The sequence below is a fragment of the Petaurus breviceps genome, unplaced genomic scaffold (assembly GCF_028583685.1).
Source record: "Petaurus breviceps papuanus isolate PSGF00001 unplaced genomic scaffold, PetGlider_PUasm1.0 151, whole genome shotgun sequence".
Lineage (NCBI taxonomy): Eukaryota > Metazoa > Chordata > Mammalia > Diprotodontia > Petauridae > Petaurus > Petaurus breviceps.
Window position 1 is genome coordinate 13,840,125 of NW_027185712.1, and position 14,238 is coordinate 13,854,362.

Below are 14,238 nucleotides of genomic sequence, written 5' to 3' on the forward strand. Positions count from 1 at the left end.
TTAAGGTGCCTGGGCCTTGCTTTCTTCAATTGTAAAATCAGAGGGTAGAATGAGGTGGTCTCTAAGGCTGTATTCCTATTCTAAACTACCTACCCATTTCCAATATCTTCTTTCCCTTTGCTCCCTGCTTTCTACCTCTCCCTTCTTGTCCCCTTCTCTCCTTTATTTCCTTTCCCTTGTTCTTGTTTCCCATCCTCTTCCACCTCTCCCCTACCGTTTCCTTCTCCTTTTCCTTTGGTCCATCTACTGGGGCAAGTTCATTATTTCATTCAGCAGATCTTCCTTTGATATAAAATCCTCTGTTTGGTGTTCAAAGCCTTCAAAGTCCTTCATAAGCACTCTCTCTCTGTCTCCATCTCTCTCTGTCTCTCTCTCTCTGTCTCTGTCTCTGTCTGTCTGTCTGTCTGTCTGTCTCTCTCTCTCTCTCTCACTCACACACACACACACACACACACACACACACACACACACACACACACTTTTCCAATCTTCCTAAACCTTACATCTCTCCCCCTCCCATACTCTGAGATTCAGTGTCACAGGCCTCCTTGCTGTTCCTTGAACAAGATACTCCATCTCTTGACTCTGAGAATTTTCCCTGGAATGCTCTTCTCATCTCTAAAACCCAGCTTCCCTATCTTCATTCAAGTTTTAGCTTATATCCTCTCTTCTACAGGAAGCCTTTCCCCTCCTTAATTCCAGCGCCTTCCCATTTATGCTGCATACAGCTTATCTGTACAGTTGTTTGTACCTTGTCTCTCCTTTTTACTGTGATCTTCTTGAAAACAGGGGCTGGCCTTTCTTTGCATCCCCAGCACTTAGCACCGTGCCTGACACAGGCATTTAGAAATGTTTATTGACTGCCTGACTTTGAGTGCATAATGTGTTCTAGACCCAACGTAGACGCCAAGATATTCAAAGATGACTAAGATACAGTGCCTTCCATCTTTCATTGGCCAGTCCTGCACAGGAAACAGGAGAAGCAGGAGGAGGACATCTGGTCTTTGCCACCAGGTTGGGAAGACCAGAGTCAGGCTCATGTAACAATTCAGTTCTGGACCAAATTGTCCCCCCAATCCCATTCTGTCTCACATTGCTTTCTGAGGGCAATGCTGACAGAAGGGAGAAGTGAAAGGTGTCCTGGAGCACACAGCACTTGAGCTAGGCCTTAAAGGATGACTAGTATTTGGAAAGTTTGAAAGGAAAGGCAAGGACACTGCAGCTGGGAGACCCACTATGAGTAACACGGAGGCAAGATGGAGCCTGCCTTGAGAGGGACAGAGTGATAGACTTAGGGTCAGGGGGCCTAGGTTCAAATCTTACCTCAGATACTTCTTGTGACACAGACAGCAAGTAAGTTCACATTCCAGAGGCTCAGCTTCCCCATCTGCAAAATGAGGTTAATAATATTTGCACTACCTCTCTCACACAGGTTATTGTGAAGAAGGTGGTTTGTGTTTTGCAAACCTTAAGGTGCTATAGAAAAGTGAGCTTTAATTAAATCTAGAAGAATAGAACTGAAAGAATTCTTATAAATCACTCAGTACAAACATTCAGCGGCGGCTAGGTGGAGCAGTGAATAGAGCACCGGCCCTGGAGTCAGGAGGACCTGAGTTCAAATCTGACCTCAGACACTTAACACAAAAACTAGCCTTGTGACCTTGGGCAAGTCACTTAACCCCAATTGCCCTCCAAAAAGCAAAAAAATAAAAATACAAACATTCATTTTATAGGTGAGAAAGTTGATCGAAGTCCAGAGAGTTACCTCTGGATAATGAGTTACATAAAGGCTCATGGGTAGTAAGTAGTAAGGGGCAGAAATGGGATTGGATGCTGGGTTCTCTGTCTGAAGATTCCTTCCTCCCTTAACCCTACATACCACAATGTCCTCTCATACATCTTAGTGGTAGATGGTACTTCTACTCAAGCCCAGATGAAAAAGGTGGAAGTCATATACTTCAACATTTAAACCAGTAACCACCATTCTGGTATTGTTGTTATCCAATTGTGTCCGAATCTCCATGACCCCATTTGGGGGTTTTCTTGGCAAAGATACTGGAGTAGCTTGCCAGTTCCTTCTCCACCTCATACAGATAAGGAAACTGAGGCAGACAGGGTTAAGTGGCTTTCCCTAAGTGTCTGAGACTAGATTTGAACTCAGGAAGATGAGTCTCTATCAACTATGACACTTAGCTGCCCACCTTTCCTGTAGTCACTAAATATTTAAATTGACCCTCAAGATGCAAACTTGGCACAAAAGAAGTCATTGTTTCTGTGCAAGCTGGCCTCATTTTATTCAATAACTGTAAAGGAAAAAAATATTGGACCTGGAAGGACTCTTAGCAATTATCTAGCCCCATATTATTTTATAGACAAAGAATTTAAAGTCCAGAGAGTTAAAGTGAGTTGCTATCAGGATATAACACACACATAACACAGGGGATCATGGGACTTGGAACAGAGAAGTATGACAGTCCAGAATGCAGCAATGACTCCATGTGTTAGCTCAAGTAAGAGATTTCACTTCTCTAGGCGTCAACCGGCCAATCTCCCAGAAGGTGAAGATAATTCCTGCTCTACTTAATTTGCAGTATCCAAATAGGGATGCGATGGCGAAGCGTTTAAAAAAGTTGAGTGCACTTTATACGTGTAAGTCCTTGTTACTAGCATGTGAGAAACTCAGTGAAGAGACATGCTCATTTCAGTGGAAGATCGGCACAGTGGTAAAGTGATATGTCCAACATCTCCCAGTTCTTTGTGGCACAGCCAGGGCTAGAACCCAAGTTTTCTGACTTAGTTTGCATAATTTAATTCAATAAACATTTATGAAGTTCCTACTATGTATTGGTTACTATGCTAAGTGCTGGGAATGCAAAAAGGGGCAAATGGCAATCCTTGCCCTCAAAGACCTTACAGTACAACGGGTTAATGCATAAATGGGTTTTATTCATTTTAAAGGAAGAAATGGCCTGGGTTTTAAAGAAAAATCAGAGATTAGTGGAGTTCTGTATCTTCTCTATATATCCTAGCTGTGTATCCACCTGACAAACATCATCATTATCTTTATACACATTAGTCAATGAGAGATATATTGTCACTTTAATAGAATATGAAATTAGAGTTAGAAGGGACCGTAGAGGTCATCTAGACCAAACCCTTCATTTAACAAATGAAGAATGTGAGACCTGAAGAGGTTCAGTGACTTGTACAAAGTCACATAGATAACAAGTGAGGCAAGATTTGAATCCAAGTCCTCTGGCTCCATCCAACATTCTTTCCACTGAACCACACTGACTCCATCTGCTTCCATATTCTAGAAGAGATCCATACTCTTTTCAATATATATACTCACTCCATAGCTAAAGGCAGTGCCCCACTGCATCTTGTTATGCTTCTTGACTTTTGTTCATATTGTCCAGTAAATCTTCCACAGAGATTCTATGCAACCTTCCAGGGGACTTCCTCTAGATGTCCTATAGTGTGTATGTACCATAGGACGAACAGACTGTCTACTGGCTATCCCTCATTCTCACCACATGACAGGCACACCTTCTTTTCCAGTCCTACAATTCTGATAACATCCTTGACACAACTTCTCCTATATAGCTGTTCGTTGGTAATATGGCATGCCCTATTCATATCTACCAAGGGCCTCTCTGTCACCCTTTGAGTGACCCACAACTTGAATTCTTTGGGGACTGTGGTACTGCTTGACTGGTAGCCATACAACATCACCAAACAAATATGGATGTTGAAAGGATGGGCCTTTGTTCCACCGAGTAGCTTAGGTCACTAAAAGTTCTGTGTAATTTCCAAAAGACAATCTAAACTCCTCTCCTTTACTTCTACCACCACCTCCTTCTCCTCCTCCTCCTTCACCACCACCACAACCACCTCCTCCACTTCCTCTTTAATTCTGGGTCAAGTTCACTGTCATGGACAATGGCAATTTTGCCCCCATGTCTTCCTCACTCATCTAGTTTTCCTCTTAAATCATGTCTTTTCCCTGTCCCTTCTTTGACACATTATTTCCATCACTTCAGACCAGGCAGGGCCAAGATGGTACCACTCACCCTCACTTTTCCCTACTCCCTCTTGCTCCCCCACCCTGTGACAAGAGTGAAAAAAATGCCTTCAACATATGTTTTAAAAATAATTTATACATAGAACACCCCTAACCATTATTCTCCCACTGAAAATGCATCAGGGACCAGTTTGATGAAATCTGGGAGGGCATTCTGAAGGGAGTGTGCTTAAGTGACTTTTTGTGTGTCATTGTATCCTGTCTCCCCTCTTACAATACATTCTAGGCTTCCTGAAGGCAGGGGGCAGGGTTTTCCATTTCTTGACTATATCCCTACAAGGTAAGGGAGCAAGAAATTCTTCAGAAATGCTAATATGCCACAAATGGTTAGCTTTGCTTTCTTTCAACTACCTGTATCTGGGTTCTATTCACTGGCCTTAGGGTAGGGTTCTAAAGAAAGAAATAACACACTCTGTATCTGCCTTGGTAAAGACCAGTGGAAATGACCTCCCCACCACCCCTCCCCCTTTGTGATGGAAAGATGACTCTGTCAGAAAACCTGGCTCTTGTCCTACTTTTGCTATCAACTAAGCTGTGTGACTCTTGGGCAAGGAACATTTTCTTTTCTGGGACTCTGTTTCCTCATTTATTAAAAAAAAGGAAGTTGGGCTAAATAATTTATTGATGAACTATATGGTCTCCATAATCTAACATTCTATAATTTCAGAAAACTTCATGGACACAAATGGATACTTAGCAACTGAATACTAATAGTAGTCATTGTTGATTGTATACAAAATATTGTATATATATAAACTTAAAAGTTTAAAAGTTTGCAAAGTCCTTCACATATATCATTTTGTTTGGTATTATTACCTCAATTTTGTGGATGAGGAAACTGAGGTTCTAAGTGCTTAGATGACTTGTCCAGGGTCACACTGCTAGTAAGCATCCGAGGCAGGATTTGAACTCATATCTTCCTGACTCCAAATCTGCCACTCTCGTTACTATACCAGGTTGCCCAAAATGGAGGGCTTTACAAAAATAATTCCTTGCTTTTTAAATAACTGTGTGAGGATCCCTTTACTAAGAATTAAACTCCCCTAATCAGTACCTCTGGAATGGAACTCAGCTTTCCCCAGTTGTTCAGGAGCTTGATGCTTGTGTGAAGTCAAACCCACTCATCTCCCTCTGGCACACAGCCCTAATGTGTAGCAGTACTCTGAAACCCCGAGGGACTCTCCACACCCAGGCCTGTACCCCGTGCCCTGAACCAGCCAAGTCTCTGGAACATGGGAAGCATGGAGAGCATTTGGGGTCGAACTGTTCCAGTGGCAAGATAGGAACCTGCCTCTGACAACGGCCGTACTATTTTGCCAGAACAAAATTCATGAGCCTCTGATAAATAATTCAGGCTCCTCCATCTGTGGAAATGTTAGATTTGGCCTAATTTCTCTCATAAACAAAGAACATCATCTGCTCTGGAGCTGTAGAATAGGCACAAGTCACATTTTTAAAAATATATTACAGGAAAGCCTCATTCATTCAGAGTTTGAGACAGCTGAACCTGGGCCAGGATTGTAGTTGACCTTTACAATATCAAGGAAGACAAAATGTGTTGGGGAAACTGAGTCAGAGGGAAGTGTCCATTCAAGAGAACAAAATTTCTGCTGGTGAGTAAATAGACCCTGCTGATTACAAAGTATTCTTATCTATTCATTGAAGCCAGCACTGTAGGTTTCCAAGAAGGAACTTGGGCACATTACACTTGCGTGTAAATGGATGTTGATAATTACAAATTCTTCTTACCTATTCATTAAAGTGGTCCCTTTAGAATCTTGAGTTTGAAATACTTAGCCATAAGGTTGAGTAATAAAATGCATTGCTTTAGAAGTATTGACCATCTCAAGCTGACTTCCTTCTGCCTTCCTGCCTCCAATTATTCTGAATTAGTAGGGTTTGACAGAGGAAATATGCCTAGAAACTCTTTTTTTTCCTCTATGTATGTCTCAATTTCTTCATCTGTCAAATGGGGATAATGGATACCTGCTCTTTTTATCTCCCAGGGTGATGAGAATCAGATGAGATCATGTATGTGAAAGTATATTGAGAAGCATAAAGTGCTCTACAGATGGGAAGCATTATAAAATGATTGTCTACAAATGGATGCAGGCAGAAGGGCCAGTCCCAGGTACCATATGCTCATTTTAACCAGGGCCTTCTGGAGACAGTGCTCCTGACTGTTGTGTACCTCTTCAGTAACAGCCTAGAGCGCAGTGGTTTGCATGTATATAGGTGACCAATAAACGCTATGGGGAATGAATGGATGACTGGTCAGAGGACCTGGGTTTGAACACCAGGGCTCTGTCCCTTCCTATCCAAGTGACCTTGTACAAGCCTCCATTGTCTCATGTGTAAAATGAAGGTTGGATTACATGAGTTCTGAAGTCCTTTCTGGTTACTGTCTAAAATCTCTTCAGAAAAGGCAAAGTCTTCCACAATGAGAGATTCATTCATTCATTCATTTGATAAGCCACCAGTAGATGAGAGAGCTGAACACGGTGCCGACCTAGGCAGAAGCATTCATGTGAGCCTCTGATCTCATAGACCCCATAGCCTTAGTCATGAGATATGACACTTAAAGAAATAACTATAATACATAATAATGTATTGTGTGTTCTAGTGGTTTGAAGCAAAATGCTAGGTGAGGTCTGAGGGAAGAAGATTGTCTAATCTGTCCATCAGGGGACACTTCACAAAGGAGTATTTGAACTGGACTCAAAGGATAGATAACTCAGGAGATGTTTGGAGGGAGTGGGAGAAATTCCAGGATAGGAAACAGAAAACTCAAATTCCTCCCAAAACTCAATTCAACAAATGTTTAAGTATTTAATGCATGCAAGACACAGCTAATTGAGGATTATAAAAAGGAGGGCGGGGACAGGGAAGAGTCCACTGATCAGTTCCTGACCACTTCTGCCTACAGCCAGGAGTTAAAGACAGGTCTAGCTGGGCCTGAATCCAACCTCGGAGACCATCTATTTCAACCTCCTCATTTTATAAAGGAGGGAACAGAAACCAAGAGAGAAGGAGTGATTTGCTCAAAATGGAGCCAAGATCCAAGGACTGGTCCTTTCAGGCCTCTGCACCATGCATACTCTCTGTACTTGTCATTTGCTTCTTCTCCCTTCCCTTCCCCCACTCTAGTCACTCCCCACCCCATTCGCTCCCCTCCTCCCTCCCCTCCTTCTAGGAGATCCTCTCTGCTGCCAGAATGGCCAAGGAGTCACTATAAAGGGGAAGAGTCTTCTCATTGAAGGTCACTGTCTGAAATTGAACCATCCCCACCTGATCCTTTGCAATTCCACCCCTCCTGCTGGGGCTCTCCTTCCCGCTCTCTCCCCGCCCTGTCTTCTGCAGGTTCTCCCCTCTCTCTGACTCTCCCTCCCTATCCCCAAGCGCAAGCACATCAGAGGAGGAACTAATTTTGTCTGGACTATTATTAGATGGGGAGAGAGACAGGGACAGCGTGCAGGCTGTAAAATGTCTCCTTTCTGTGCTTGGGTCGGCTGGGCTCTCTGGCAGCTAGCGTCCAGGGCTTGCTTAGGCTGCAGATCGCTCCAGCAAATGGCACATTAGCCAACCTAAGCACCTGTCATTTGCATTCATTATTGGCCAGGAGCCCCCTTTTATGGTCTTTCCTGGGGTGGGGGGTGGCGATGGTTGGCAGGAGCCTGCACCCAGGTCAGAATCCAAAAGGACAACAGGAAGGAGCTGGGTAGTACAATGCAAGCAGGATCAGAGTCAGAGGGCCTGTGTTCAAATTCTGACTCAGCTACTTGCTTCTTATCTGTAAAAGAAAGAGTTTTACCATATGATCTCTAAAGTCTCTTCTAGGACTACATCATATGTCCTTATGACTTAACAAGAAACTTGTGGAAGATGCCCAGGGAACCTATTCCCAAATAGATGGGCAGGGCGCAACACAGGGTGCCTTTGGTCTGGGATGGCAATGTATCTGAACCCATCCCTCAGTAAGTCTTTTCCTGAAAACGTAGGGGAGCTGGAGATGAAGGAGAAACCACAGGCCTGGCCCTCAGGCGAGTCTAGTTGGCCAGATAAGACTGACTGAGATGAACTGATAGAGTGCTTAAGATTCTGGCTCTGGCTGTAAATACTCTAGGGGATAAGAGGAAAAAGAGAGTAGTGAGGGACCTTCCTGGGGAAGCTGGGATTTGATCTGGGTGTTAAAGGATGGTTTTAATTTGGATAGGTATAGAGGGGGAAGCAAGGCATTCCAGTCAGAGAAAAGGCACAGAGAGAGAAATGACTATTTGTGATTTGTTCAAAATCAAAAAATAGAAATCTATCACATAGGTAGACAGACAGATACATACATACATAAACAGACAGACAGATAGATACATAAATACATACATAGACAGATACATCGATATGTAGATTTTTAATTTATGTGTGTATGTGTATTTGTATACATATATACATACATATATGATGCTTATTTCACATTTCACATATATTTATATGTGAATGTATGTTGCATGTATGAATATATGCACTGCATGTGTATGTATGTTTGTATACATGTGTGTGATTTTTTTTTCTCCTTCCTACATATGGAAGGGAGAAATATTGGGTCTGTGAAGTGATAGATCAGTCAGGCTGAAATAGATGGTATGTGTGAGGAGAAAAAGGAGATAGATCAGAAGGGCGTGACTTAAGAAACCATAGAATCAGGGCAGGTACATAGCGCAGTGAATAGAGCACTGGCCCTGGAGTCAGGAGGACGTGAGTTCAAATCCAGCCCCAGACACTTAACACTTAAACCAGCTGTGTGACCTTGGGCAAGTCACTTAACCCCAATTGCCCTGCCTCCCCTCCCCCCCCAAAAAAAGACCAAAAAAAGAAAAAGAAACCATAGAATGTTAAACCTAGAAGGGGCCTTAGGGAAAATCTAGTGATCCAACACCTTCATTTTCCAAATTATAAAAACTGAGGCCCTAAAGCAATGTGATATGACTTGCTCATGGTCACGTGACTAGTTAGTGGAACAGTGGGCAATGGAAACCCATTTCTGACTCCCTTTCTCTTTTGGAGAGTCTCAAACATCACAAAAAGAAATGTGAGTATCCTTGGGAAACTGGTCTTAACATACTTGACTGGAAGCTCTCACAGGGCAGGGATCATGTCTGTCCGTTCTTTGGTTTCCCCCAGTACCCATTTTGCCTAGCACAAGTTTGGGCACATAATAGCAGTTCAGTAAATATTTGTGAGCTGTAACTTTTCCCTTCTCCAAAGAATCTATGGGCTCTGGAATGAGAAGGTAGTAGGGAAGTTGGCAAATATGTATTAGGGATGGGAGAACTTCCAAAAAGTTCACGAACTCAAGAGGGGTGTCTGAGGGAAAATTGCAGAACATCAAACAGCTGTTGTGAGGGGTCTATGCCTGCCAGAGGAGAGCTGCAGGCTGCTTCTTCTAAAATTGGTCAGGAGGAGGAAGGGGCTGAAGCAGGCCTTAGGAGAGGGGTAGAGGGACAGAATGCTGGATGGGTGGGTCCCCGATGCCATAAGGTTATGGAGGAGCCCATCCAAGGCTCAAGTGGCTCTCCTCCCCAGCAGGGCTTTGGAGAGATCCCCGGCCTCTCAGGCTGCCAGCGTGAGAATGCTGGGACAGTCCAAATGAAGACATCTAGACAGGAGGCTGTATCTCTGGAGACGGAATCCTGGCTCCTGCTACTTTAATTAAGAAAAACAAAAGATGTGAGCATTTCCTGGGAGACTCTGAGAGAGGTTAAAAGGATGGGGTTTTGGCTTCTTCCAAGAAGGCTGTCTGGGAAGGTTAACTCAATGGGTTGAAGTGTTCAGCTAATGAGACTAAGGTCACAAGTTCAGTTCCAGCATGGACCAATTAGAAAAATTCAAGGACCTGATGCCAAACTGACCCTGAAACCCAGCTCCAGACTGACCCCTGGCCCCAATCACACCTTGACCCCATCTTAGCTGAGGTTCATCACCTAATTTCTCCCACAGACTAATCCTTCCCTGAGTGACCCTGACCACAGATTGATCCCCAGCCTCAGCCCCAGAAAAAATCCTATGTATTTCTCATACTCTTTGGTCCCAAGAGACATGAGGTGAGACTGTGGGTGGTGGTTCAGTGCAACCCATCTCCACTTGTAGAAACACACAGCTCAGATCATTTGTCCAGTGGAGGTCATATTAGAATAAGAATGAAACCAGACTCTGGCCTGTGCCAAATATTCCCTCTCTGTTGTTGTGACACCTTCCCAGTGGTCCTAAAGATATTTGACTAAGAGGGAATCCCTGCAGGTAGGAAAAAAACAAACATTTATTAAGCATCAATGAAAGTACCAGGCACCTTACAAATCTCATCTCATTTGAGCTTCACAAAAACCTTAGGAGGTAGGCACTATTATTTTCCCTCATCTTACAGTTGAGGAAACCAGGTTAAATGACTTTCCCAGGGTCTCATAGCTAGTGTTTGATGTCAGAAACTCAGGTCTTATTTGATTTCAAGCCCAGAACTATATCCACTTAACTACCTAGGTACCTCCAGTCCTGAAGCCTCACATGGTTCATTTCCCAACAATAGACAATCACAGGATGATGGGAATGGGAAGGACTTTAAAGATCAACCCTCTCAACCCCATTCATTTCACAAATAAAGAAACTGAGATCTGATGCCCAAAGTAACATGGTGAATTAGTGCCAGAGCCAAACTCTAAGCTCAGAATGAACCTTGTAGCCCATCTCATTCAGGAAGGACTTTTTTTTTAAGCCTCCCTCCATTTCTGACTTGAGTCTTATGGTCCTCTTTTGAGAAACTCTTTGCCTGTGTCAGACAGCAAATGGTTAAAGGTCACACCCCAGAAATCTTTCTTCCTCTTGGCTTTCTTTCCTTATACCTAACTCAAATCTCTCATACTGTAATTGAAGGATAATTTTTCTAACTCTGTTTTGACTCATGGAGAAACCAAGACATAGTCAAGTCAAACTAAAGAGACCCATTGTGGACTTGACATCTAGTCAAATCAAGTCAGAGAGACCCATTGTGGGCTTCTTCATCCATAGGTAGCTTCCTAAAAATGAGGGAACCTCCCTGTTCAGCTCCCAAGACTGAGAAGACTCCTGTCCAGGGCAGGGTGGCTTCTACACTGCTGAAGATACCACCCTAGACTTTTCAGTTGAGGAAGGGGAAGGAGGGGAAGAGGCAGCCAATTATCTCCTTTGTTCCCAGTCCCCCCCCCCCAATTAACCCATTAGCCTGTACCTGGCTCCCTATCCCACCTCACCTTGCTCCTCAGGGCTGCCATTCACCATTAAAAAAAAACATACCAGCTTTCAAAAACCTGTGAATTGAAGCACTTAATTTGCTTGTCCAGAGCTGCATCCTTAAGCTGACAGTGACAGATCTGTTCCCGGTTGCGTTCTCCTCTGATCAGGATATTCCCATTCCCTTCCACAGGCCAGATTCCCGTCTTCTGGGCTCAACAGACAGGCACATGTGAATGGGTGTGTGCCTGTAGGAGAGCATCTGTGTGTGTGGGTGTATTCATGGGGGTGGGGAGTGGGTGGGATTAATGTGTGTATGATGTAGACGGGTGTGCCAGTTCATGTGTGAAGACATGACTAGCGGGGGGGGTGGGGAGTGGGGGTGTGGCGGTGGGGTGGGGTGGAGGTGGGGGGGGGGAGGGGGGGGGGGGGGGGGGGGGGGTGTGAGGTGTGGGTGGGGGAGGGGGGGGGGTGGGGGGGGGGCCCACTCCATGGGCACGGGGGGGGGGGGGGGGGAGGGTCTGTCTACCAGTGTGCCTGTGCATGAATGTGGAGAGTCAAGGGCGTGCCCATGGAGTGGGTGTGCAGTATGCATGTGAGTGCCTGTGTACACAGGGAAGCACTCACTGTGTGGGTGTGTGTGTGACCATCTATGGGGTGGGCATACTCTCCTGTACACTGGGCACAGGTAAGTATGTGTAGGCAAGGGATGTCTGTGAGCACACATATGTATCTGCTTGCAAGTGTATATGTGTGCTTGGGGCTCTGAACTTCTCCCAAGGGCCATGAGATAGGTTACTCAGTCCGTGGACCCCACAATCATGTGAATGGGAGGGTTGCAGAAATGGGACCCTGAAACTGTCTTTCTCCACCAAAATACCACTTCAGCTCCACAGTGAAGCTCTGAGTGAGGTGACCAGGTGATGCAGAGAGGGATTAGTGTCTGGAAGAGTTGGAAACCCTAAAAGAACTCAGCCCCCACTGCAGGCTTGCTGGAGCAGTCTTCCAGAGCCTTTCTGTCAGCTGCCCTTGTCAAGGGGTGTGGAAAAGGCAAGCTTTAGGGCTGGGGAAATGTGGGGGTAGAGGAAGAGGAGGAGAGCAGGCCCCAGGACCACTTCAGTGTCAGGGCTGTGGCTCCCAACGGTCATGTGGGCAGCCTTATGGATCAGCAGATAACAGTAATTATCAGGGCCTGTTCAGCTGCACCCTCTCTAGCCTTTTATAGTTGAGAACAAAAGGGATGATTCTCCCCACACCCTCCTTGCTTTTTTTCCCCAAGAGTAAACCAGAAACCATATTTATTTTCATACTTCTCAGAGCACTCTCCTTTCCATAATTGTGTTTGATCCTCACAAAGGCCCTTCAAGGTATTTAGGACAGGTCTTATTATACCTATTTTACAGAAGTAGGAACCGAAGTTCAGAGAGGCTGTGAAACTCCCAAAGACACACAGCAGATTGGTCCCCCCAAAGCCAGGAATAGTCTCTTGTTTCCAAAACCAATTCTCTTTATGCTCTGTCATATGGAGGGCAGATAACCAATCTGACTAAAGTGACCAGATTATGTTATGTGAGAAAGTCACAGAAGATTGTGTGTGTGTGTGTGTGTGTGTGTTAGAAAAGGAAAGTTGTTGTAACAGAAGGGACTTTAGGGCCAGACTGGGGATAAAATGGAAAATAAGAGGCCATTACAGATTCCTAAATTGAGGAGTATCAGCCCTGATAGTCCCAGTTTGGTTCCAGGGGAACTTTTCAACCATTCATTCTGCAAGTTCATTCAACCAGTAGTTACTGAGTTTCCTGTGTGTGCCTGTCTTTATGTAATGGATGATAAGGGACACAGGAAGAAGGTGTGGGGGCAGGGGAGGTACCTAACCTTAGAGAGTTCACATTCTAACTGGGAAGGCCAGAATCAGACCCATGAAACAATAAGAAGACAATACAGGATAACCCATAGCCAGTGGCTTGACATTATAGTTCATGTTTTAAAATTAAACTGAAGCCTTAAAGGACAGGTAGGATTTGGGCAGCCAGGTGGCACAGTGGATAGAGCACTGGGCCAGGACCCAAGTTCAAATCTGGCCTCAGCCACTTACCAGCTATGTGACTGTAGGTGTCACTTCACCCTGTTTGTCTCAGTTTCCTCATCTGTAAAATCAGTTGGAGAAGGACATGTAAACCACTCCAGTATCTTTGCTAAAAATCTCCAAATGGGGTCACAGAGAGTTGGACAAGACTGAAATGACCAAACGACAAAGGATTGGGGAAGGTAGGAGGGAGGCAGACATTTCAGGCAAAGAGAACAGCAGCAATCAATTAATCAATAAGTACTTATTCAGTAACTAGTTTGTGCCAGACACCATGCTAGGCTCTGGGGTAAAAGTACAAAAGTGAGCCAGCCGCAGCCCTCAAGGAGCTTAATGAAGGCTGCCCTCCTGGGACCTAGGATTTGTCTATCTGGAGACACAATACACACACACACACACACACACACACACACACACCTTGAAGTGAAATCAGAACAATCATCTATTCATCCATCAAACATTAATAAACATTCCCTGCCCTTACAGAGCTAACAGTTTGGTAGAGGGAGGAAACCTTTATTACACAAGCTTATATGATCGTAGCTACCACATAACGCTTTAAGGTTTGCAAAGTGTTTTACATATTTTATCTAATTTGATCAACCCAACCACCTCATGAGGTATTATTATCATCCCCATTTTACAGATGGGGAAACTGAGACTAAGAAGAAGTGACTTGTTTAGGATCGCAAGGTCCATTACAAATGTCTTAGGAAGGAGCTGAACTCATGTCGTCCATGACTTCAAGCCTCGTCTATTCACTATGCCATCAGAATGCCTTGATGATGAGTGCCAACCAAAGTTATAAAACAAA

At 44.4% G+C, this 14,238-nt stretch overlaps 1 protein-coding gene and 1 long non-coding RNA gene across 13 annotated transcripts in view; one reads left to right on the top strand and one right to left on the bottom strand.

Moving 5' to 3' along the window:
- The window catches only part of LOC138153748 (uncharacterized), a 107,381-nt gene extending 95,790 nt beyond the window's left edge, over positions 1-11,591 (bottom strand). For 2 of the 3 annotated variants that reach the window (XR_011166441.1, XR_011166443.1), the window contains exons 1-2: positions 11,359-11,591; positions 1,324-1,387 (exon numbers count right to left, since the gene is read on the bottom strand). This is a non-coding gene — a long non-coding RNA (uncharacterized lncRNA). The remainder of the gene's footprint in view (positions 1-1,323; positions 1,388-11,358) is intronic. The other variant, XR_011166444.1, reaches the window with a different exon arrangement.
- CELF4 (CUGBP Elav-like family member 4) overlaps positions 1-14,238 on the top strand; it is a 599,657-nt gene that overhangs the window by 284,918 nt on the left and 300,501 nt on the right. The window lies entirely within an intron of this gene.